Source organism: Malus sylvestris, chromosome 15 (genome assembly GCF_916048215.2).
Source record: "Malus sylvestris chromosome 15, drMalSylv7.2, whole genome shotgun sequence".
Classification (NCBI taxonomy): domain Eukaryota; kingdom Viridiplantae; phylum Streptophyta; class Magnoliopsida; order Rosales; family Rosaceae; genus Malus; species Malus sylvestris.
In genome coordinates, this window is record NC_062274.1 from 21,274,161 (window position 1) to 21,298,871 (window position 24,711).

The 24,711-nt window shown below is 36.4% G+C and overlaps 2 long non-coding RNA genes across 3 annotated transcripts; both read left to right on the forward strand.

Annotated features, from left to right (window-relative positions):
• The first annotated feature begins 5,482 nt into the window (after nucleotides 1-5,482).
• On the forward strand, nucleotides 5,483-18,977 carry LOC126601964 (uncharacterized). 2 transcript variants are annotated; one of them, XR_007615902.1, is made up of 4 exons: nucleotides 5,483-5,562; nucleotides 14,054-14,116; nucleotides 14,498-14,567; nucleotides 18,913-18,977. It is a non-coding gene; the product is annotated as an uncharacterized LOC126601964 (long non-coding RNA). The 2 variants fall into 2 exon arrangements; XR_007615901.1 differs by lacking the exon at nucleotides 18,913-18,977 and having other exon boundaries at nucleotides 14,498-14,942.
• On the forward strand, nucleotides 11,627-13,695 carry LOC126601967 (uncharacterized). The gene is made up of 2 exons (XR_007615905.1): nucleotides 11,627-12,689; nucleotides 12,870-13,695. It is a non-coding gene; the product is annotated as an uncharacterized LOC126601967 (long non-coding RNA).
• Nucleotides 18,978-24,711: the final 5,734 nt, after the last annotated feature.

Consider the following 24,711-nt stretch of genomic DNA (forward strand, 5'->3'; position numbering starts at 1 on the left):
GGTCACCGATCCTGGGAATGCTCTCGCGCGAACTCGTTTAACTTCGGAGTTCCGATGGAACCCGAAGCCAATGAGCTCCGAACATGCCTCGTGCTAGGTAGAGATGGGAATATATATATATATATATATATTACATGATCCACTCTTTTGGGCGATGTGATATGTTACAATCCACCCCCCTTAGGGGTCCGATGTCCTTGTCCGCACACCTCCAACCAAGAATTGGCTCTGATACCAAATTATCACATCCCGGGCTCGACTCTGCCGTAGCACAATATTGTCCACTTTGGGCCCTGACTACGCCATCAAGGATTTGTTTTTGGGAACTCACACTAGAACTTCCCAGTGGGTCACCCATCCTAGGACTGCTCTCCTGCGAACTCTCTTAACTTCAGAGTTCTGATGGAATCCGAATCCAGTGAGCTCCCAACAGGCCTTGTGCTAGGTAGAGATGAGAATATACATATAAGGCTTACAAGATCCACTTTCCTAGGCGATGTGGAATGTTACAAAAAGTGGATACAAACTAAAAATATAAATATATGATACAAAGTTTAGGCATAAAACATAAATATACCATATGTAATTTTCCTATCATTGATTAAATATACAATGTCACGTGACGGTATACACATGCGTACAAACACAAATAAAACTTTAAAAAAATATGGGCACAAAAGGAAACTAATATATGGGTACAAATTAAAAATGAAAAGAAAATTGGTACAAATTAAAATATATTTGAAAATTAAAAATAGGTACAAACTAAAAATAAAAATATATGATAAAAAATTTAACCATAAATATAAATATACTAATTGTAACATTTTTAACAGGAATATATTTAAAAATATAAATATTTTATTATTCAAATAATTAATGATGTTATTAATACCCAAGGACCTTGATCAAAAATTAAAAATGAATAGAATTTGAATCAATGGAGTAACAAAAAGAATGATGTAAACCTAATTTCTCCAAATTTAAAAGTAACATTTTAATAGAAAACGTGTTTATAATTCCATGCTATATCCACAAAGTATCACATGGGAATTTCATGGGCAACCACCATATCACATATGTTAAAGTCACTCACCTGGAATCCGCACTATAGCACTCCATACAAAGATCAAGTGCTCAAGTAAGATCAACGCCTATAAACAAAGTACAAATCTCATCTTAGAACACTATTGATAAAATACGTAATTTTAGATTGCGCATGCCAACTACAGTATTCAAGAATGATTCGGAACATGTTGACCAAAAGTCAGCTCTCAGTCAAAGTAGTTTCCGCTTAGGTCAACAACCCTAGTTATTTCAATCCGGAAGATCCGCACATCGAATTTCTGATCCTTAGGTTCCTAAGGGCATCACTTCACTTTCACAACAACATAATACAATTCAATAACGATCCAAATTAAGGCATCACATTGTCTCCTACAGATGAAGGGCAAAGTTTTGAATACCCGATGAGTCGCGAAGAGAGGCACATAGTAGACAAGTCCCATAAAAACAGTAGAGTCAAGGCAATCTCTAATTCTCCCTATCGTTGAACTTCATGTATGAGACAAAATGGTGGTCTTGACACCGTCTTTTGATATAAAAAATTCATTTGGCTCGAAAGTTTTGACTTTTAATTTACAATCATATAAACGAGTATCATTCTTATTAGGTCTTTATTAACAACTAAATGAATGAAAAAAAATAAGAGCATCTCATGTGTTTTGGTTTGTAATGCAATATATACACATAGATCTCATTGAAGGATAATATTTTTTGGGTTAATCTCTGTTTACTACTCTGAAGTTTCGTGAATTTCAACATTTAGTACATGAAGTTTTTTTCGTCCCAGAGTCATACATAAAGTGTTAATTTTGGGACAGTCTCATACATCCGTTAGTCAAACTGTTAACTCTGCCGTTAAATGATGACATGGTGCCCACATGGACAATGACTGGGCGCTACGTGTCATTAAAAAAAATTAAAAACAACTATTAGAATAATTAATAAAATAAAAGTAAAAAAAATAAAAAAAACCATCATCTCCTACCTCTTTCCCCCACCCCAATCCCAGCCATCCTTCCCTTCTACCTTACCCCCTCCCCTCGCGAGAAAAAACCCATCATCTTCTACCTCCCCTGATCCCACCCAACCCTCCCTCCCTTTTCTCTTCTACGCCCACCAAACCCTCCCTCCCGTGCCCAATCTAAAACCCTCTTGGACCGGCGAAGATGAACAGGATCATGGTGAGATCGATGATCGACAGTCTGCACGGTGCTCGGAACTACACCGCTGCATTTCCACAGCGGTTGTTGCTAAGCCGTTGGACGACGTCGAGTTCCTGAGCCGCCGGAGCAGCGATGGTGTTAGCAAATCTAGGGCTGGCTTCGAAGTTTCTGGGTTTTAGTAAGAGAGAATGAGGGAAGGGTTTAGAGCTTGCTCAGTCTGTGGTGTCGCAGCCTTGAACCGGACTCATCGAGGTTGCACGTAGTAGAACATTCCACATCGCCACCAACAACCTTGTCTGCCTGCCAACACCACGCACATCCCTTACGTCGCCACCAGGATCCGATCCAACCCAGAGTCGCTCTTAGCTTATAAATCCGAGTAGGGGTGTGGTGGGGTGTCAGTTAGTAATGAAATTAGTCAAACTTGGTTATTTGACTAATGAGGTGTAAATCAATAGGTTTGTAGGTGTAGGAAGGTGTAAATCAATGGGCCAACCAGATTTGGTTGATTGGAGTGGTTTGATATGATTTCATCTGGTTTGGGTGGTTTAAGGGAGGGTGTTGTAGGTGCATAAGAGAGAAGGGAGGGAAGGGGTGCGAGTTGCAAAGGAAAAAATGAAGGGTTCTGGGATGGAGGGGGTGGAAGGATGACTGTGCGGGTAGGCAAGTGGTGGAGGGGGTGGAGAGATGGAGGGATGTTGGGGAAGACGACGAGTTTTGGGTCAGATCGATGTGCAGGTGGGGCATTCGGTGGTGTACGAGTTCGACGTGCAGATGAGAAAGTGATGAACAGAGAAGGACTGGGCTTATGCAGAGGGAAAAGGAGAAAAAACGAAAGAGGATCTGGGGAAAAGGGGGAAGGGGAAGGATGGATGTGTAGATGTGCAGAGGGAGAAGGGAGGGAGGTCGGGGTGGGGAAGACAAAGGGGATCTGGGGAATTATTATTTTTTTTTTACTTTCATTTTATTAATTATTTTAATAGTTTTTTTTTAATTTTTTAATGACTCGTGGTGCCCAGTCATTGTCCACGTGGGTGCCGCATCATCATTTAATGGCAGAGTTAACAGTTTGACTAACGGATGTATGAGACTGTCCCAAAATTAACATTTTAGGTATGACTTTGGAACGAAAAAAATTTCATATACTAAATGTTGAAAACCACGAAACTTCAGGGTAATAAATAGAGATTAACCCATATTTTTTTTATGCATATTCTAGCAGAATTGATATTCAAGTTTACATAATGTTTGATAAGCTTGATTGCCAATTATTTCTTTTGTAGCTTCTGTACGGTACATATTCCAAGAAAAAAGGAGCAAAGAATGGCAAACGCACATTATACATATACTAAAACCCAACACAAAAAAACACTGTTCATTAACAGTGTTCTTACATTTTCACCCCTGCTTCTTTTTTGTTATTTCAACTTCGCCGGTTTGTTTGTTGTGAGAAGAAAATGGTGACGCGTGGATCTTCACCGACTCAATTTCATTTATAGAGAGTTTTCATCCTTCTGGATGTTTCGTCTCGCTTCCCCCTCTCTTCACTCTCGCTCTTCACTCTCTCTCTGCAACCTTAAAACTCTCAAATCACAAGCCAACCATAACCAAACCCTCCTCAACCCTTCTTTCTCCCTTCTCTCTTTCCTCTCACTTTTATCTATGTTACTCACTTAATACCAAGGAAGAAAATATCGGTAATATCGGAAATATCGGTAGTCCGAAAACACGGAAATATCGATGGAAATATCGGGATAATATTGATATCGATAAAAATTACATGGAAACCACGGAAATTGTAAGAAAAACTTGGAAATTTTTAATGAAACTTTGTAGGATGTTTATTTAGTCAATTATCTATTAGTTTATCACAAAAAATTGGAAGGAAATGCATTGCATGATGGATTTAACTGATTTAAGTTGATTATATAGCGAGCTGGCAAACATTGTGAGTGTAGAAAATATGTAGTAATTAATGAAAGAAATTTAAACACACCATAATCATTTATATATAATTAATTAGTACAATATTTGGAGGTTTTATTTAGGATATTAAAAAAAAAAAAAGGCCGAATTTGACACTTTAAATTTCTTACACATAAGCATGCGTCTAGGCGTTGAAGTTCTAAATTATAGTATATCAATTAACGATTGAAAATCAATACATTGAATAAGACTAAACTTTAATTTGGATGCCGATTATGTTTTTTCAAGTTTATATAAAGTAAAAGAATTGAATTTTGGAAGCCAGGAGTGTGTCAATTGAATTTTGGCCGGTGTACAAGGTATCAATCTCTTCGTCTCGTCGAGTAGTACAACTTTCCTTTTTGTTTCACTCAATTTCGTTGAGTATTGAAAAAGTTATACTCATTTGAATCTTACCCAGTTTCCGGCAACCTCAGTAGCTTTAGAGGAAATTTCCGGCCAAACCACAATGAGTCAGACATCATGTGAGGTACCATTCTCTTCGTCTCTTCGAGGGCTACAACTTTCCTTTTTGTTTCACTCAATTTCGTTGCGTATTGAAAAAGTTATACTCATTTGAATCTTACCCAGTTTCCGGCGACCTCAGTGGCTTTCGAGACAATTTCCGGCCAAACCACGGCGCTTTGGCCGGCGTGCAAGGTATCAATCTCTTCGTCTCGTCGATTAGTACAACTTTCCTTTTTGTTTCACTCAATTTCGTTGAGTATTGAAAAAGTTATACTCATTTGAATCTTACCCAGTTTCCGGCGACCTCAGTGAATTTCGAGGCATTTTCCGGCAAAACCACGACGATGCAGACATCGTGTGAGGTATCATTCTCTTCGTCTCTTCGAGGGCTACAACGTTAGTTTTCGTCTTGCTTGATTTCGTTGAGTTTTGACAAAGGTATGGCTGTTTAAAGTGGGTGTAAAATTTCGGCCGAAATTCTGATTTTCTCCCCATTGGCGCGAGTCCCACATCGCCCATGTGAGGGCAGTGAGCAAGCAATTTTTCCTATAAAATCCACATTCCCCCTGCTGAGAAAATCCTAACTTGTATGGCCTTTGAGCTATGATCAAGTGAAGTATGTGTTGAGTTTTCTCAACATATTTAAGTATTTTTTAGTATTATGTTGCGATATTATTGATAATATCGATAATATCGCGATATTATCAATAATATTGCGATATTTTGACGAAAATCATTTGGATAGTTAAAAAAATTTCGGATCTTCAAAAAAACGATAATATCGGCGATATTTCGCCGATATTATCGATATTTTCTTCCTTGCTTAATACAAAGTGGTGTACTGACGATTTCGGCAATGGCCGGCCTTGAGGTTGGCTCAAACGGTTGCTCTTCACATTAGGTAGCTCCTAGACCTTAATAACCAATATAACAGAATTGCCACATGTATAACAGAAATGCCACATGGCATTATCTAGAAGGTGGGTTAGTTAATACAGGTAGAAGGCTATTGTTGTAATTAGTTCTTATGAGTATATAAGGGGTAATAGGGTTCTCATTTGTGTAAGGAAAGCATTGTAAGAATTACTGAAAGCTTTAATACATTTCCTCTTTCTTTCACTCTATCTTTTCTCATCATCTTCTTATTCGATTCTAGTATCCATTGCTATTCATAGCTTCTTTGTGTTAATATGGTATCATCGCCGGTTTAGGCTCGTCGCCACTCTCGGTTCTGGTGAAGACTTCCGCTGTTTTGGGTGCTATTTTGACGATTGGGTGTTCGAAGATTTGGGTGTTTGGTGGTTATCTGGAATGGCGTTCTTAGGAGTTTCGTGGTGCGATTGTCAGCAAATCAGGTGATTGTGTTTCTCTCTTGGTACTGTGGTTCGATTTGTTGGAATTTGATTGATGCGAAGATTTGGGTTGTTGTGTTGATTTCTGCCATTCTCATTCTGTGTGTATTGTTCCTTGGAGTATTATTCTCTAGGACTTGTTGATTTTCAAGCAGAAAGTGTCATTCTTTCTATGAATCTTGGAGTTTCAATCTCCTGTGCTGTGTTTGTTCCTTGGAGTATCATTCTCTAGGACTTGTCGATTTTAAAGAAGAAAGTGTCATTCTTTCTATGAATCTTGGAGTTTCAATCTCCTGTGCTGTGTTTGTTCCTTGGAGTATCATTCTCTAGGACTTCTTTGTTTAAAGACGAAAGTGTCAGTCTTTCTATGATTCTTGGAGTTTTAATCTCCTGATTTGGTGTCGTGAGTTGAAGTGTGTAATTTGGGTTGTGATTTGGAGTGTCATTCTCCAATATTTGGGTCTTGTTTTTGTGAATTTTAGAAGTCAGAAGTGTGGTTCATTGACTTTATTTCCAATGGCGTATTCTTCATTCAAGATTGAGAATTTGTTGGGTATGTTGACTATAAAACTTCGAGATGATAATTTTGCTAAATGGGCCTTTCAGTTTCAGTCGGTTCTTAAAGGGTACAAATTGTTTGGTCATTTTGATGGTTCGATTGGTTGTCCATCAAAGTATGCTGTGAATTCTGACACTGGTATTACAAGGGAGATTACCACAGAGTTTCTTGATTGGGAGTCCACTGATATGGCGCTTATTGGTTTGCTGCTTGCTACACTCACAGATGAGGCCATGGAGTATGTCTTAGGGTGCAGGACTGCTTTTGAAGCATGGTCGAATCTTGTTGAAAGATATGCGTCTGTTTCGAAGTCTCGAGTTAATCATTTGAAAACAGAGTTGCAAACGATTCAGAAGGGGGCAGATAACATTGATAAATACTTGTTGCGTCTGAAGACTATCAGAGATCAGTTAATGGCTGCTGGTGAGACAATTTCTGACAATGACATTATCATTGCTAGCCTGGCAGGTTTACCTAAGGAATATAGTGTTATTCGCACAGTTATCTTGGCACGGGAATCTTCCATTACCTTAAGGGAATTTCGTGCCCAACTACTTGGCACTGAAAAGGAGGTTGAAGGAGAAATGAGTCTGCTATCTCAGAATATGAATGCTCTTTTTGTTCAGGGTTCTCAGTCTGGTCAGCACACTAGTTTGGGATCTTCCAGTGGTGCATCTTCATCACATTCTCAAGATCATGCTCATATACCTGCTACTACAGCAGGTACTATTGTTCGGCAACCACATGGTTCATTTAATAATGCTCATCAACATGGTATGGAGTCTCAGATGTGTGGTTCTAATAATTTTCCTCCAGGGCATCATGATCACTTTTGTGGATCCGGATCTCAGATGTGTGGTTCTAATACTTTTCCTCCAGGGCATCATGATCACTCTTGTGGATCCGGATCTCAGATGTGTGGGTTTGTAGCTCACTCTCATTCTGGTCAGCAGCATGGTTTCAGATCTCAGAACTATAATGGGGGTTACAGATCTGGAAATGGTGGTCAATCCAGGAATAATAGCAACAACTATAGAGCTGGTAACAACTTCAGAGGACGTGGGTTTTATGGTGGAAATGGTCCTTATTCTTCAGGGACAAGACAAAGTCAGAATATTATTGGGTCGTGGTCAGGCAATACTGAAGCTAAAACAAATGTTGTAGTTGAGTGTCAAATCTGCAATAAAAGAGGTCATACTGCAGTGAACTATTTTCACAGAAATACAGGCAATACACCAGCTGGGTTTATTGTGGAGTTTCAGATATGTGGGAAAAGAGGCCATTCTGCTCTAGACTGTTTTCACAGAGCCAACTACACATATCAAGGTCAGCCACCCCCAGCCTCACTATCTGCCATGAGTGCACAACAAACATCTCAGGATCTTTCTCAGGATTTGTGGATTGTGGATTCAGGTGCTTCACATCACATGACTGCAGGTTTAAATGTTTTAAACCAAGTGGCTCCTTATCAAGGGTCTGATAATATAACCATTGGTAATGGTTCAAGTCTACCAATTAAACATATCGGTTCCACTGCACTTAATACTGCTGATCATTCTCTAGTTCTCAGTAAAGTTCTTCATGTTCCAAATATTGCCAGAAACCTTCTTTCAGTTAAACAATTGTGTGCAGATAATAATAGCTGGTTTATATGTGATAAGTGTGAGTTCTTTGTGCAGGACAAGAAGACAAGGGAGGTGGTGTATCACGGAAGGAGTAAACCCGAAGAGTTATTTCAGATTCCAGTGGTTAAAGCTTCTAGAGAGAACAAGTTTGCTACAAGCAATCCAGTGGCTTACTTAGGGAAAATGGTGAAATCAGATATTTGGCATCAACGGTTGGGTCACCCTGCACATGATACTATGGCTGCAATGTTAAGACAGTCTAAGGTTTTACACAAGTTAGATGCAACTTGTACTACTTGTATTTCTTGTATTAGGGGTAAAATGTCTAGGATACCTTTTCCTGTGAGAAATGCTAGTTGTTTGGCTCCATTTGAGAAAGTTCATACCGATGTTTGGGGTCCAACACCTGTAAGATCTGTGGAAGGCTTTAGATACTATGTACTTTTCGTAGATGAATATACAAGATTTACTTGGATATTTCCCATGTGCAACAAGTCTGATGTGTATGCAATTTTTCTCAAGTTCTATGCTTTCATTCACACTCAGTTTGGGTTAACAATTAAAGGTTTGCAAACAGATGGTGGAGGTGAATACACTAGCAAGCGGCTTACATCTTTTTTGGCTGCAAAAGGCATTATGCAGTTTATTTCTTGCCCGTATACGCCTCAACAGAATGGAATGTCTGAAAGGAAACATAGACATGTGGTGGACACTGCTCTCACTTTGTTAAATGCTTCTGGTTTAAGTAGTGAGTTTTGGTACTTTGCTTGTGCTCATGCAGTTTTTCTGATTAATAAAATACCGTGTAAAACCTTGTCATTTAGTTCTCCCTATTTGCTGCAATACAACAAAGTGCCTGAGGTGCAGTCCTTAAGAATTTTTGGAACTGCTGTGTTTCCATGGATCAAGCCGTATAACAGTCATAAATTGCAGTATAAGTCCAAAATATGTATCTTTTTAGGATATGCAATAGGGTATAAGGGAATGATATGTTACGATCCACAGTCTAAGAAATGCATTATATCACGGCATGTTATTTTTGAAGAGTCAATATTTCCAGTAAGGTTGAGACCTTCTCACAGTGGTCTGGCATCAGCTGAGACAGTCCATCAAACTAGCTCTGTGATTATTCCATTTCCTATTCCCATGCAGTCTCCAATGGGTCAATCTGAGCAGGATGGGACATCGGTGTCTAACTCATCAGCATCAACCTCCTCTCCAGCTAGTGATACACCAACTCCACCTCCTTTGCTTCCTGTCCTCGATCCTACTCAACTTCAGGTATTATTACCTTTGTCTGAGCACTCCTCTAGTAATGCTTCCCCTGTATTACCTGTCCAAAATCCACTTCCTCATCGGATTCAAACTAGGTTACAAACAGGTGCTATTTCAAGAAAGAATTATGCAGCTTATTTGGCCACTTTTCCTGAGTTAAATTCCTTACAAATACTGGAGTCTTGCTCGGATATGTCCCGGTCTAAGTCCATTACTAGTGCATGTCCTGGAGGGTTTTCATTTCTGGCTGATATCACAGAACCTGATGAACCTAAAACTTTTAGGGTAGCATCGTGTAAATCTGAATGGCAACATGCTATGCAAGAAGAATATAATGCATTAAAGGCTCAAGGTACATGGGTTCTAGTTCCCTCTCCATCTCACAGAACAATTGTAGGTAGCAAATGGGTGTATAAAATCAAGAAAAATCCAGATGGTTCAATATCAAGGTATAAGGCTCGGTTAGTTGCTCAGGGGTACACTCAAGAACATGGCCTGGATTACTCAGAGACTTTTAGTCCTGTGGTTAGACACACTACTGTTCGTTTAATTCTTGTTTTAGCTGCACAGTTTGGTTGGAATCTGCGACAACTCGACATTAAAAATGCCTTTTTGCACGGTGATCTCGAGGAAGAGGTCTACATGCAGCAACCTCAAGGATTTGTGGATCCTTCCTGTCCAAGTTATGTGTGTAAGCTCATTAAATCTCTCTATGGCTTGAAACAAGCCCCGCGAGTCTGGAACTCAAAGTTTACAAGTTATCTTCCATCCCTTGGGTTCACAACTTCCTTATCGGATACAAGCTTATTTGTTAAAGTAGATAAAGGGGATATTGTTCTCTTATTGCTTTATGTAGACGATATTATACTCACTGGTTCCAATCCTACAACAGTTCAAGCAGTGATCAGTGAACTTGCTGAAGTGTTTGATCTCAAGGACATGGGCAGATTATCTTATTTCTTGGGATTGCAGATTCAGTATAAAGATGATGGTTCATTGTTCATCAGTCAATCGAAATATGCTAAAGATCTCCTCAAGAAGGCAGCAATGGAGACATGTAAGCCTACATCAACACCATCTAAGCCCCATGCACAATTTCTTGAACAAGAAGGGGCTCCTCTCTCTGACCCAAGTCATTATCAAAGTTTGGTAGGGGCTCTCCAATATCTGACATTTACTCGGCCAGATCTTGCTCAGGCTGTTAACATGGTTTGTCAGTTTATGACTTCCCCGACCGATCTTCATATGCATCTTGTTAAACGCATCTTACGGTACTTGAAAGGCACACTGGAGTATGGTTTGCATTACCAAAAGAGCTTGGATTTCAATTTGCTTGCCTATTCTGATTCAGACTGGGCAGCAGACATAAACACCCGACGTTCTATAACTGGTTTTGTGATTTACTTGGGCGATAATCCCATTTCATGGCAGTCTAAGAAGCAATCCACCGTATCTCGCAGCTCTACTGAGGCTGAATACAAAGCTCTAGCACATTCTGCAACAGATTTGTTTTGGATTCGATCTCTTCTCAAAGACATACATCAGTGCATCTTGGTGCCTCCAGTCCTTCATTGTGACAATCTGAGTGCTTTAGCTCTAAGCTCAAATCCTGTCTTTCACTCGAAGATCAAACATCTTGATACCGACTATCATTTTGTTCGTGAAAAGGTACAACGGGGTGATTTAATTGTCCAATATATACATACTGAAGAACAGGTTGCAGATGTTTTCACCAAAGGTCTGCATGGTCCTGTGTTTGCAAAACACTGCCGACATCTTGCTCTTGCTGTTTCAGGTTCAGTTTTAGATCCGGTTTCAGGTGGTTAGCTGTTTCAAACTTCACTTGGCAGATTTATGTTCAGTTTGAGGGGGGAGTAATAACCAATATAACAGAATTGCCACATGTATAACAGAAATGCCACATGGCATTATCTAGAAGGTGGGTTAGTTAATACAGGTAGAAGGCTATTGTTGTAATTAGTTCTTATGGGTATATAAGGGGTAATAGGGTTCTCATTTGTGTAAGGAAAGCATTGTAAGAATTACTGAAAGCTTTAATACATTTCCTCTTTCTTTCACTCTATCTTTTCTCATCATCTTCTTATTCGATTCTAGTATCCATTGCTATTCATAGCTTCTCTGTGTTAATAGACCTATTGCAAGTAAACGTCTGCTTCAAATTTCTAGGTTTTTAGTAATCTTTCATGATTTTGTAAAAAAAATTGTTTAAATTTCTGGGTTTTGGAAAATTCTTCATTGAACTTTTTATACAATTACAGTATTTCATTTAATTCCTTCCATCTTAGATGTCTTTATGATTTTAGAAATTCTTATATTAATTTTTTTTATGAAGCAGAAAAATCTAGATTCCATATATAGTTCCCAAAACAAATACAGGTTTAAAGCTACATTTGGGTTCCATGTACAGTTTGGGATCCCTACATGTAATTTTCCATCTATTGTGGGTTTTGATAAAATTGAGAAACAGGAAAAATCTCTTGGGATTTTCTGGGTTCAATCTGTGTGTAATTTTCAGAAACAAGAAATGGGATTTTTCTAGGTTCAAAATACACCCATTGAAAAATCTGGATTCCATGTATCTAAAATTCATACAGCTCTGAAAAATCTTTCAAGAAGCTTCCAGTCCGAATCACACCTTGGACTCTGTTCGTTCTTTTATGGTTGTATTTTGTTGTTCTTTCCGTATTGTTATTTCTTTAGTTTTTTTTTTTTTTTTTTAACTTTCGATAGGTGCTAAATCCAATTTTTAATCTTTTTTGGTATTTTGGGTATGCTCTGTTTGGATGCTCAGAGATATGGGATTTACCTTTGGATATGCTCTATAAGAAATTACAATTTACATTTGGTTTTGGTTATTTACTGATGGGATGTTGTGACGGCGTTTAGTAACTTTCAGTATTCTTAAATTCTTTTTAATCTACAGAATCAAGTTGCCCATTGAATTAAATTGATATTGCATAATGTCATCAAGTTGACACCGACAACAATGAAATTACCAACTTAGAATTAAGGGCTTTGTTAGTTTATTCGAATTTGATGCTCTCTCATATGGTCGAGAAATATATATAGTTGTCTTATATTTTATAAGAGAATTTAAGTACATTGGACAACATCATTCATCCTCTATGTTTATTTTTAATTGCTTTTCTTAATCTATTTTCCCGTCATTTTTTTTCTGCTATGCAATCTCATTTGGGTTCGATTTTCCTACGGGTATTAATCTGGGTCGTACCCAGTGCACAAGGCTCCCGCTTTACGCAGGGTCTGAGAGAGGTGAATGTCGGCTAGCCTTACCCCCATTTATGGAGAGGCTGCTCCCAAGTCTCGAACCCGAGATCTACCGCTCATGGGCGAAGGCACTTGCCATCACACCAAGTGCGACCTCTCCTACGGGTATTCATCTAAAAAAAAAAAACTTCATCCGTATACACTTTACATCACTGCTCAGGTATAGAATTCTTTTTTTTTTTGCTTGGTCAATCATTCTTTTCCTTTTACTCCATTTTGAATCTTCAATTTGGAACAAAGCTGATATATGTAAATGGGTTTTATTCTGGGTTTAAAAGGTCTGATCTTTTTTATTTTTTTATTGCTTGAAAAAAAAAAAGATTTTTGGTTGATTTGGTTGCATATTTGTGGTTGATTTGGTTGCATATTTGAAAGAGAGTGAGTGAAACACTGGATTTTAATTTAATAAATCATACTACATTCACTATTTACATTTATACCAAAATTATGAACATGAATTTAATCTTATTTGAACACGAGCAATCTTACCTCAAAGCACATCACCCAGGTAGGCCTGATTAGTCAACTGCATGTGCTCCATCGTCTAAAAAGTTTGGTCAGTATCTTATGTCCTGGTGTGTGTTCAAGCTTGTGTTTCTTAGTTAAGCTTCAGTATATTGTCATTCATTTATTAAAGATGTGGTGATATTGTTGATAACATGGCTATAATTCACAGGGTTTTTCAATTTCTGGTACAAAAAGAAATTTAAGTTGAACCTATTTTTGGTTTTTTTGTTTTGTTTTTGTTTTTTTTTTTTTTTTATTGTTTTGTGGTTGTGGATGTGGTGTATTGTTATAGCTTAAGAAGAAATTAAGAAAGTTTGGTCATTTGCTTCTCGACTTAAATTGGATTGGTTTTTTTAAATTTTTATTACATGGTGTTTTTAGTGATGTTGTAGCTTTGAAAAAACAAATTTGAGGTTTTTATTTAGTGACACAAATGAGTTTTTATTTGGTTAAAGGGGGAGGGGAGAATAGAGAGGGAGGTAAATTGTGTCGGTATAAATAGAGATACTGGGTTCAGATTTATATGATTGGTTACAGGGTGGAAAACAATTGAGTGTTGTTTGTCAAGCTTGAAAAACAAAGAGGAAATTAACTTTGAATAGCTCAAAGAAACAAAATTGTAACAAAAACTTCCAGTGTTTATTAATGTGAGAAAAATACAACTTTCTCAGTTATGCAATGGTTTGAATGCAAAAAATAAAATAAAAAATAAAAAGAAAAAAAGTGTTTTGTGTATCTGATTTGTAACTACATTTTCTATTGCAGATTATTGCCAAAGCAGTTTATATAAGCTACAAAGTGCTCTTGCTGAAATAGAAAAAAACAACGGTGAGTCAGGCCACCAAGCAATGGCATATTTACAATTTACAAATCTTCATTAATCATATTGATAATTAAGCGCGGACACACACACACATATATATGTATGCTGCTATTTGTATGGTAAATTTTCTGGCACATAAAAGCGCGTTAAGATTATACTTTTCATTGATGTCATTTTTGGTGTGTTCATTGTTGTGAAGCAATATAAATTAATTAGATCATATCCTTATATCCTCCATGAGCTGATGTGCTTGAAGGTTTTTTTTTTTTTTTTGGTTAGAAATTAGAAACAGAGGTGAAAACATGTTTGATGATGGTTGTCCATTTTTGTTACTTCACATGTCAATGAATTTGTTGCTGAATAATATTTATGTTGGTTTTTCGTAGAGTTTGACAACGTGGCATTTTTGGATTTTAACCTGGTTGTATTTGTGTTGCATGGTTGTCTACGCTAAAGGTAAGTGATTTAAACTACTGGAATTGTTAAGTTCAATTTTTTAGTATCTGCTTTGATCTTATTTTTTACAATTTGAATAAAATTTCATATTTCCATAAAGTGATTCCAATTAATAGTTTCATACAAAATACTCACCTTCTGTTGCTAACTTTTCTTGCGCAACCAATCACTCATAGCTCATGCTATTGATAATGTGATTCGAAGAATTCTTAGAGCTTGATTCACCCTATTTCTCCACCTCATGTAAAAACTCTTTCCAATAGCTGAAGCATATTTAGAGTAAATAACATTAATCTTCTTCTTCTGTAACAATCATTCCTTTGGAACGTATATTTTTCATATGCTTTTTAATCCCGCAGCAACGTGCGGGCACTATTTCTAATGTTCACTATTACCATACAATATAGATGAAAGCCGAGGGAAATTATTCTAATTATACTCTGCAGTATGGCGTGATTCATTTAAAACAAACCAATTTGTTTTTATAATTCAAACTAGGGGAAAATTATTAATTAAAGTAATTCAAACTAGTAGACATCATTAATTTAAATTGCAGTCTAGTAATATTCTTTTTTAATTATAATTGAGAAAATAAGTTTGACTCAAATAGATGACGTTGACATACGTAACATGTGTGTAAATTTGATACCCCGTCATGATTGACTTTATGTGTGACTTAAGCACCCAATCCCCTCCCCTAATATCATAGTAGAATATCGTGTATTAAAAAAATAGAGTTGAAAAAATACAAGAATTTCATAATTTATTCCTTCAATTTTCAACCTCTGCTAGCTGTTGTTTGTTGAATATTGATACTTTATTCTTTCAATTTCCAACCTTTGCTAGCTCCTGTATTCCCTCTTGGGATAAGCTCTTTCTTCCACTTGTAAATAACGTATCTTCATTATAAAAGTTTTATAATCAAAACTGCTCAATATCAATCTCTATTTGAAGATCATCCCCTACAAACATTCATTTGAATTGGAGAACGTGTAATCATCCAAAGTATCAAAATAAATCAACGATATAGATATCAAGTAGCATATTCATAATGAACCTTGATTTGTTTGATACATTTGAATGACTAAACGATCTCCGATTTGAATAATTTTTTTGTAGAATGATCTTTAAATGAAGATTAAGAGCTTTAAAGGTTTCGATTATATAAATTTAATGATAATAATTTATGAATAATACTTGACTATTCAAATGATGAGTAAGAATTTCTACTCAAAATTGTTCGTGCCGATTCATAAAACTTTGTGTTTATGATCAAAACCGTTCAAACTATAAATCACTTTATCAAGATCGCCTCTACAAAAATTCAATTAAAAGCAAGGTTATTTAGTTGTTGAACTGTGTAAAAACAGATGAATGAAATTGATAAAAGCATTACAAACCATCTATGTGTTTGTCATAATAGATTGACTAAACGATCTTATTTTTAATTTATTTTTTGCAAAGATGATCTTTACAAAGTGATTTATAATATAAATGTTTCTGATCATAAGTATAAAGCTTTGTGATTCAAACACAAAAAATTTTAAGTAGAAATTCCTACTCATACTTAAGTAGCCAAACATTGTTTATACATTATTTGAAAGTAGAAGAATAAGCTCATTCCCCAAGGAGGAATGCAAGCATTATCTATTTTTATATTAAATTTTGATTTGATATCTTCTGAAGCAGGAAAGAAAAGAGCAAAAGCACGGAGTGATTCCCACTTTAATTACACAATGAAAATATATATTTACAAAAGTCTGCAAAATACTTCTACCACTTAGTACTACAGTCTAGTGACATTTCTCTTCACTAGTAAGTGAGATGTCTTGAATTTGATTTTCACCAAAGACGAATTTGAATCATATTATTACTAGCCTATTAATATAGATAATATCGTTTATTAAAAAAAAAATATGCAAAATACTTCTCATACATTAGTATTTAAGGAAACTAAAGATAAACATAAATGGTCTACAATTGCTGAGAGGCTCCCATAACCTAAATGGACTTAGCAAATTCCTAAGTAATTAATTAAAGGGTGGTGTTATCCAAATATCCATTTTTACGTCCCACACCTCTTCTTAATTTTTATCTTTTAATCTTTTTCAATTCATAAGATTATGTGTGAGGTAAAAAAAAGTGTGAAAAATATTATCCTGATTAAAATACACAACATTTATTATTCCAAAACATATTAGTGGTTTTTAATTTTTTTTTCTTCAGAGCATGCCTCCCACATAATTTATTATTCCAAAGCATCTTTAGTGGTTTTTGAATTTTTTTTTTCAGGGCATACCTCCCACATCACCTTCTAATTCGATAAAATACAACCTAAATTGAAAACTTTATTTATTTTTAGTAAATTTACTAAAAAAGAAAATAAAGGATAATGTCAGGAAGATCAAATTTGTAAACCAAATGATGTGTAACCAATATGAAATAATCACATTAATCAACAATTTAGTAATAATCAAATCATCAATCACCACACATTTGATTTAAAAAAGGAGAAATTAGGTTCTCATCCTTACTTTTGCTACTCCATTGATTAAAACCTTATTCCTTTTCAATTTTTGATCAAGGTCCTTGGTATTAATAACATCATTAATTATTTCAATAATAAAATATTTTTTATTTCTAAATATATTCATTTAATGTTAAAAATGTTACAATTAGTATATTTATATTTATGGTTAAATTTGTTGTCATATATTTTTATTTTTATTTTTAGTTTGTACCCATTTTTAATTTGTACCAATTTTCTTTTTAGTTTTAATTTGTAGCCATATATTAATTTCTTTTTATGCCCACATTTTTTAAAGTTTTATTTGTATTTGTACCCATATTTTTTTAAATTTATTTGTACCCATTTTTATTTTTGCTAAATGTATCCATGCTAATTATATGTACCCATTCATGTATTTTTTTCAAATTTTTAATCTTTAAATGTACTCATTCTTAAATATACCAATTTGTTATATGTAAAATGTACCATTTTTTTATATATAAAATCTATTCAACTTTTTTCTAATCCATTTTTAAACTTATATGGGTACATTCTTTTTTCTTTGATTTGAGAATGTATCCATGTTAAGTTTAATCGAAGAAATTTACTAATATTATTAAGCCTAATATCTTTTTTTTTTTTTTTTTTTTTGTGATTTTGAAGAATGTATTCATGTTTTGATACAATAATTTTTTGGTTAATTTTGATGAATGTACCCATGTTTATACACACACACACACAATAGTATATTTATATTTTAATATTTTTAATCCCACAAATTATGGTTTTTTTTATTTAAAATATCATTAATATAAACAAATATAAATATAAAATTTTAATTTAAAAAATATAGTAACGTATATAGAAATAAATTATCACATTAATTTCAGGGACTTGGATAAAAAATTGAAAACCAACAAGGTTTTAGTCAAAGAATATTCATAGTTAGGGATCGCATCCAAAGTCTCCCTTTAAAAAATTTAGTATTTCCAGCATTACTCAAAGGCCAAATTGGATTATTCATCCCCGTGGTCATAGGAAACTTGCATGATGACCCCCGTGGTGAAAAAACTAGGAATTAAACCTCTGTGGTCAATAATGTTAGCAAATTTAGTCCAAAAGTAAGATTTCTGTTAAATGATTGTTAAAAGTATGGGTAAAACTGTATTTTCAGTTCCAATTGACATTTAAAATAAATAATTTTTTATAACAATTAAAAAAAGTCGTACCCAGTGCACAAGGCTCCCGCTTTACGCAAGGTCTGGGAGAGGTGAATGTCGGCTAGCCTTACCCCCATTTATGAAGAGGCTGCTCCCAAGTCTCGAACCCGAGACCTACCGTTCATGGGCGAAGGCACTTGCCATCGCACCAAGTGCGACCTCTAATTTTTTTTTTTTTTTAAATAATTTTTTTATAACAATTAACAAAAAAAAATAATGCTTAATTTTTTAAATAAAAAAAAGCCTCAATTCAATGTCAATTGGAACTGAAAATACAATTTTACCCCAACTTTTAACAGTCCTTTAACAGAAATCTTACTTTTGGACTAAATTTGCTAACATTCTAGACCACAGAGGTTTAATTCCTAGTTTTTTCACCACGGGGGTCATCATGCAAATGTCTTATGACCACAGGGATGAACAATCCAATTTAGCCTTACTCAAAAATAAAAGTAGGTGTTTGCGATGGGACGGATGCAACTTCCCTAAGTTAGTTTGGGTGGATAACACGTTAAAGTCCCCCCTTTCCTTGATCAATTTCTCTGTAAACGTATACGTATTACTTGGCTCTTGCAGTTTATAAATATATATTTGTTATGTTTCAATGTATATGCAGCTTATCAATTCATAGACTCTTAGCTTGTAAGAACTGTAAAGAAAGTTAAACATGACAGCAGTGGCCAAACTTCCAGTGGTAGATTTCTCAATGGACGGCATGAAGCCCGGGACAAGTTATTGGCGCTCAATACGCAACGACATTTGTCATGCCCTTGAAGAGCTTGGCTGTTTCATGGCAATCCTGCCCAACAAACTTCCGTTGGAGGAACTTCATAACTCCTTCCTTGGTGCATTGCAAGAGTAGTTAGATTTCCCCATGGACGTCAAAGTGCGAGACAAAAAAGGGGCCTATTTATCTGTCAATCCTACCCATGAAGGCTTGGGGGTGCTTAATGCCACAACCACTGAAGAAATTCAGAAGTTCACTCGTCATTTTTGGCCTAATGGAAACGATCATTTTTGGTATGATTTTGTACACATTTTTTACATATCAACAGCTCTCGTCTTTAAGATTTAAACTCAAGACGTTATTTACATTTTTTCAATAGTTGTATAGTTTGTGGACCAAAATATAGTTATATAGTTAATAGTTTATAGCGTTCCCTAGCCTACCGGCTATGGCTTTTATTACATACCTTAGGACTTTAAATCAACGGTTCTGATGAAAACATTAGAATCAAATTTTATTTTATTGTATTTTATTTTTTGGCAAAGAAACAAATCTATTTATTCTTCATTCTTGATATCAAATACAAGGATGCGCAAATATATATGCATTCTTTAATCATCATGAGATGACCAAGAGAATATCAATTGTATTAATTAATGTTTAACATACTGACTTCACTTGTAACTTGCACATTTGGAAAATGTTCTTTACTGACCAGTGAGGGTGCACTTGTGTATGCAAAAGTGATGGAAGAACTACATCAAGTTGTGACAAGAATGGTATTTGAAAACTATGGTGTCGAGAAGTACCATGATGATCACGTTCAATCAGCTTCTTACAATCTCCGATTCAAATACAAAAACCCCAAGAAAACTGGAATGGACGTGGGGTTAGCCCCTCATACGGACAATAGCTTTTCCATCGTACTCCATCAAAATCAGGTCTATGGTCTGGAGAACCATAACAAAATATCAAAATTCACCAAAATAAACTAATAAATTATAACTAAGAATAGAGTAAAAAATATAATATAAAATCGACTCATCAAGACTACAAGACAAGTCTTTTAAGTAGCAATAACTAAGGGTGCGTTTGGTACGCGGGACGGGACGGGACGGAACGGGACGAGGCGTTCCGTCCCGCGTTTGGTGCGCCAAAAATGGGTGGAACGGGCTGTTCCACGGGACAGATTTTGGGTGTTTTTGCGTTCCACCTCCCCCCTGGAACGGGTTTGTTCCACGTATGTGGAACACAATGTTTTACCATTTTAAGACAAATATACCCCATGTCTTTTTCAAAAATTACACCTTCGTTCCGTCCCGTCCCGTCCCGTCTGCGTACCAAACGCACCCTAAGGGAACAACATCCCTTAAATTAAGGAGATATACACTACAAAGTCAACAAGAGAGACTTAGGGGTTGCGGGCTATTGAAGGTGAAAGAAAAGACTTGTACTGCTACTATGCTAGTCAAGCATATGTAAGAGAAAAAGTTTACAACATTTACAATGTTTACAACCAGCTGTCTCCTAATACTCCTCGTCAAACTAGATCAAGGGGATTAACGCAGCCAAGCTTGCCAAGTAAGCGCTAAAATTGAGTGGAGGCTAAGGCTTAGGCAAAAACATTGGCTAGTTGGTCTTCACTACGAGTGTAAATGGTATGAATCACTTTGGACTGAACCTGTGCACGTATCTAGTGACAATCAAGCTCGGTATGTTTGGTTCGCTCATGAAACATTGGGTTAGAAGCAATGTGCATTACTGCTTGATTATCACACGTCAAAGACATGGGTGCATAGTAAGAGAACCCTAGGTTCTAATGGATGCTTTTTATTCATATTAATTCATAAGTAGTTGAAGCCATAACCCTGTATTTAGCTTTAGCGTTGGAGCGAGCAATAACAGGTTGCTTCTTGCTCTTCCAAGTGACCAAATTCCCCCTACAAAGGTGTAATAACCAGTAGTAGACTTGCGATCAAAGGCATTCCCTGCCCAGTTAGCATCAGTGAATGCCATGATCTTGGTTGAGTTGTGATTTTGCATGAAAATGCCATGGCTAATAGAACCTTTGAGATATCGTAGAATCTTCTTAACAACATGGAGATGATTAGTTATAGGAGCATGTAGAAATTGATTCACCAGATTGACAACAAATGTGATGTCATGTCTAGTTATAGTGAGGTAAATGAGCTTGCCCACTAATCCTTGGTAGTAACTAACATTGTGAAGAGGTTCTCCTTCGATACACACTTTCCATTTGCAATCAAGTAGGGTGCTAGTAAGTTTACTATCTAAGAGGTCCGTTTCTTTGAGTAAGTCCATGACATATTTGTGTTGGTTGAGGAAGGGACCTTTGTGTGAGGTGGCCATTTTAATACCTAGAAAGTATTTCAAGAGTCCTAGGTATTTGATAGCAAACTTACAATGGAGTGCAATTTGAGAGAGTTGATTTCATCTATATTATCTCAAGTTATGATGAGAACAACTAACTTGCCAATTGAACCTATACGAACAAACAAGGAGGAGTTAGCATTTCTCCTAGTGAAACCCACTTCTTTGAGCACTGAAGTCAACTTGGCATACCAAGCTCGTGGAGATGCTTCAAGCCATAGATAGCTTTGTGGAGTTTACAAACCATGTTAGTATTGGAGGCTTGTGGATGGCCAGGCAGGCAACCTCATGTACATTTTTTCTTCAAGTTCTCTATGCAAGAAAGCATTTTTAACATCCATTTGGAACAATGACCATCCATGATTAATAGCAAAGGATAGGAGCATCTTCACCATGTTTATCTTAGTAACTGGTGCAAATGTTTCCTTATGATCAACTTTAAAAGTTTGAGTGAAAGGTCTTTCAATTGATCCATCTGAATGGAACTTGGTCTTGTAAAGCCACCTATTGCCTACTGCTTTTTCTTTTCCCGGAGAGAGTTTGACAGTACTCCATGTACAGTTGTCATCCAAGGATTCAAGTTCCTCAGCCATGGCAAGTTGCCATTCATTGTGCAGATTGGCTTCTTGCAAGAAGCTTAGGTGGTGGATGACGTCTTGAGTTGGATGGCCAATAAGTGGATGCCTTGCAGCATAGGTTGCATAGTCCAATAACTTAGTTGGTGGATGACGTCTTGAGTTGGATTCCTTCTCATATGAGGTTGAGTTGAAATAGATGAAGTGGCTCAAAAGGAAGCAATTCCGCATGAGAATGAGATGACATCTCTGAAGGTTCACCAGGTATGAATGGTGTCATTGATTCATGCCCAAATTGATCTTAAACACTTCTTGTAGGTGTGAAGTTTTCTCTATGCTCAATGGGAATAGGCAGTGGGAAAAAGATCAAACCAATGCTACCCTTCACTTGAACGGTTTGTTAACTTGTTGATGTAGGGAGTATTTTCCTCAAACTTGGCATCTCTAGATGCAATAACCTTGTTAGTATTAGGGTTAAAACATTTGTACCTTATTTGAGTGGAAGAATATCCCATAAAAACACATTTGATAGCCTTGGGGTCCAACTTGTCATGATTGGGGGGGGGTGTTTGGATATGAACAAAACAAAGGCATCTAAACACTTTTAAGTGTGATAAATAAATGATTCTTCCCTTAAGAACCTCATAGGATGATTTAAACCCTAACACTCTACTTGGTAGCCTATTGATAAGATAGGTAGCAACAAGTACACCTTGTGACCAAAATTTCTTGGGAACATGCATGTGAGCTTTTGTTTTTTCAAGTATATCTCAATTTTTTCTCTCAGCTACCCCATTTTGTTGGGGAGTGCTAACACAGCTAGTTCAATGGATAATGCTTTGAGTGCTCATGTATTGTGACATGATGTTTGACATGTATTCTGTGCCATTATCCGATCTAAGAGTTTGAATCTTTGAGACAAAATGGTTTGTAACAAGGTTATGAAAGTCCTTAAACATAATGACAACTTCACTTTTGGTTTAAAAGATACAACCAAGTAATTCTTGTAAAGTCATCATGTCACAAAATATTGATAACCATCAAAAGATTCATTGATTGGACCCCAAACATCTGAATGAACAAGTTCAAAAGGCTTGCTAGCTCTAGACATTGAAGAGTTTAAAGGTAATCTAGCAAACCTAGAAAAATGGCAAGTGTCCCATTTGATGGATGAGTGACCTAAACTAAGGAACAACTTGGACAAAATTGAAGGATGTGCAAGGCGTTGCTACCATAACTGTTCATCTTGACTGGGACTTGAACTAACTTGAAAAACTTGAGACATAGGGAAATCCTTTGATAGGTGATAGAGGCCATTTAGAATGAAGCCTTCACCAATCATCATCTTTGTGGCTAGGTCTTGAAACACGACATTGTGAGGTGAAAAAATGGCAAGACAATTGAGTGTGTTTGTGATTTTCCAACAGACAATAACTAGAAAGGAAAAAATGGTAGATAGAGAGCCTTGGATTCAATATTGTCTGAGATCAACATTATTTTCCCTATACCTAACACTGGTGTTCCCTTCCCGTTTGCAACATACACTTGTGAAGGTTTTGTAATTTTCTCAAAATCATGTGGGTTTGTAGTTTGATTAGTCATATGATCAGTGGCATCCAACAATCATGCACAAGATTCACATTTAATGCAGTTGAGAATGCATTAGTGATACCTGGAATGTTTTCATGTAGCATAGTTTCAGAATTAGCAAGGATTCCAACAAACTTTCCAAGCAAAGCTATCTGGTTTCCATTTTCAGCTCCATGTGTATCTTGACAATCACCATCATGCTTATTCCTTTAGAGATATGCTGCAAACTCATTGATAAGAACTGCTGGGTTGGAAGTAAGTCCAGCAGACCTTCAGTTGAAGATGATGCATGATTTACTGCATAGCTAGTGAAGGAAGATGATGCATTATATGGCATATATGCTTAAAGTGTTTTTAAAATTTGGACTTGTTGGATACTCTTTTTGCATTTTATCATTTTTTATTATCTTATCCATGAATTTCATACAAGTATACTTTTTTGTAAGTGTCAATATGCACTTATTTACAAAATATACAAGAAATTTACCTAAATTTGCCTAGGCCACCTAGGCGCCCGTCCTAGACCCCACCTAGCCACCTAGGCGTTAAGTGCTAGCCCGCCGTCCGACTAGTGTCTAGCGTTTTTTAGAACCTTGGCAATACTATGGAGGTTCGCTGACGGTGCGAAGGAAATGATCGAACAAGATAGTAACAACAATGAACACACTAGTAGCATCTAGCGCTGACCTCTTCATAGCCTAGACATCTGTAACCTCATAAGTTTCCTGGAAACCCGATGCCTATCCTCCCTCTTCTTTGCTGACAACAGCAAAGGTGCAGTAGCAAATCGGCTTCATTCAGAGATCATAAACCTACACCCACAGCCGCCGAACACCAACGCTTCAACAACACCGACGACAACATTGCAGCAACCACACCGTTCCCAGAACTGTTCTCTAATCCATGACTTCAGCAACTCATGCTCCCTTTTTTCATTGACGACAAGAAAGAATGTGGTCACCGATAGAGTCATCCACCTCAAGAACGGCAACCCCTATCCCCTGTGCAAATGGATCTTCCCTCTCCCTTTATAGCAATACCATCACCGTTAAACAGAGGCCCAAACAGATGCAGCAGCCACGCTATGATCCTCTGCTTCTATTGACACAACCGCCTACCAATGGCGTCAAAG